Here is a 2,500-nt window from a genome sequence, read left to right on the forward strand (position 1 = left end):
TCACACATACAGAAGTTTCAAAACAATATAGACATTACAAATGTCATATTATATATATACAGTGTTTTTACAATGTACTCTGTCTCTCTCTCAACCTCAATTGAATTCAAGGGGCTTTATCTCTCTCACTTTCTCAATCTTTGTTTCCACTCACTAAGCCTCTTAGGGTCTCAGCCCCCCTCCCCTCCCCTCCACTCTCTCTCCTCTGACACAGCTCTTTCTCTCTGCCCCAGGGCTGCTCTGCTAATTTTAGCCTGGTGATGAATCAGAGGCTCAGATAGGGCTATCTCTTGTTATTCAAATTATTATGTCAAAACTCTCCCTCTCCCCCTTTCCTCATTTTCCCAGTCCTCTTCCCTTTCCCCTCTCACTCTTCCTCCTCTCTCCATTCCTCCTCCCTTTCCCCTCTCACTCTTCCTCCTCTCTCCATTCCTCCTCCCTTTCCCCTCTCACTCTTCCTCCTCTCTCCATTCCTCCTCCCTTTCCCCTCTCACTCTTCCTCCTCTCTCCATTCCTCCTCCCTTTCCCCTCTCACTCTTCCTCCTCTCTCCATTCCTCTTCCCTTTCCCCTCTCACTCTTCCTCCTCTCTCCATTCCTCCTCCCTTTCCCCCTCTCACTCTTCCTCCTCTCTCCATTCCTCCTCCCTTTCCCCTCTCACTCTTCCTCCTCTCTCCATTCCTCCTCCCTTTCCCCTCTCACTCTTCCTCCTCATATCTGCCTCTCTTCTGTCTCTTCTCTGCTTCTCTTGTCTCTCCTCTCTCTCTCCTCTCTCTCTCCTCTCAGTCTCTCCTCTCTGTGTCTTCTCTCTGTCTCTCATCTGACTCTCCTGTCTCTCATCTCTCTCTCTCCTCTCTGTCTGTCTCTCCTCTCTCTCCTCTGCCTCTCCCCTCTCTCTCCTCTCTCTCTCCTCTGTCTCTCCTCTCAGTCTCTCCTCTCTGTCTCTCATCTCTCTCTCCTATCTGCCTCTCTTCTGTCTCTTCTCTGCTTCTCTTGTCTCTCCTCTCTCTCTCCTGTCTCTCCTCTCAGTCTCTCCTCTCTGTCTCTCCTCTCTGTCTCTTCTCTCTGTCTCTCATCTGACTCTCCTGTCTCTCATCTCTCTCATCTCTGTCTGTCTCTCCTCTGTCTCTCCTGTCTCTCTCCTCTGTCTCTCCTCTCTCTCTCTCTCCTCTCTGTCTCTCCTCCCTGTCTCTCCTATCTGTCTCTCCCCTCTGACTCTGTCTCTCCTCTCTCTCTCCTCTCTCTTATCTGTCTCTCCTCTGTCTCTCATCTGACTCTCCTGTCTCTCCTCTCTGTCTCTCTCCTCTGTCTCTCCTCGCTCTCTCCTCTGTCTCTCCTCCGTCTCTCCTCCGTCTCTCCTCTCTGTCTCTCCTCTCTCTCTCCTCTCTGTCTCTGTCTCTCCTCTCTCTCTCTCCTCTGTCTCTCTGTCTCTGTCTCTCCTCTCTCTCTCCTCTCTGTCTCTCCTCTCTCTCCTCTCTCTCTCCTCTCTGTCTCCTCTCTGTCTCTGTCTCTCCTCTCTCTCCTCTCTGTCTCTCCTCTCTCTCTCTCTCCTCTGTCTCTCCTCTCTGTCTCTCCTCTGACTCTCCTCTCTGTCTCTCCTCTGACTCTCCTCTCTGTCTCTCCTCTGACTCTCTTCTCTGTCTCTCCTCTCTGTCTCTCATCTGACTCTCCTCTCTGTCTCTCCTCTGTCTCATTGAGTAACATTGTACATCTCCCTCCGTGTCCCAGACTCACAGGCATAGTAAACTTATGATCTAAAAATGATCTCTGTGTGGGGGGAGGGGGAGGTGAAGGTCACTGAAGAGAGAGAGCCTCAGTGGGCTGTGTTGAATACTGTCAGATGGGAAGGAGGCAGGCCCAAACTGGAAACACACACATAATTCTACCAGTAGCAGCAGACTCTGGTCTAGCACTGTATATGGCTAATGAGGTTTGATTTATGCTATTAATGCTACACTAGGTAAGAAGGTTGGGTTGTTGTCTCACTTAGTATATCCAACTCCTTTACATCTTGTGATTACAGCCTTTTCAATCAGTCACATGATTACAGCTGGATTGGTCTTATAATACAGCTGGATTGGTCTTATAATGCAAGTATGCAGTGCTTCACCCTGTTCCTGTTACTGTGTTATAGCCTATTTAAATCAAACAAAATGGTGGCATTGGTTGATTAACTGATGTTCAAGTTCTTCCGATTGACTCTTGAGTATCTCTGCCTCTGTGATGGTGTCTGATGACAGCAGTAAGGGTTAGGGTTCATATTGATCAACTGATTGATTGTTTAAAGTGATGGACTTAGTTTTTCTCTTCCTGTTTCAGTGAGCAGAGTATCTGCCAGGCGAGAGCCTCCGTTATGGTGTATGATGACAGGGTCAGGGTTACGACTTGATAGACCAACCGACAGATCAATCAATTGATTAAATGATGAACTAATAGTTTCTCTCTTCCTGTTTCAGTGAGCAGAGTATCTGCCAGGCGCGAGCTTCTGTCATGGTGTATGAT

At 48.5% G+C, this 2,500-nt stretch overlaps 1 pseudogene; it reads left to right on the top strand.

The window, feature by feature from the left end:
• The window catches only part of LOC135557803 (ena/VASP-like protein), an 89,413-nt pseudogene that overhangs the window by 41,550 nt on the left and 45,363 nt on the right, over positions 1 to 2,500 (top strand).

This window comes from Oncorhynchus masou, chromosome 16 (genome assembly GCF_036934945.1).
Source record: "Oncorhynchus masou masou isolate Uvic2021 chromosome 16, UVic_Omas_1.1, whole genome shotgun sequence".
Lineage (NCBI taxonomy): Eukaryota > Metazoa > Chordata > Actinopteri > Salmoniformes > Salmonidae > Oncorhynchus > Oncorhynchus masou.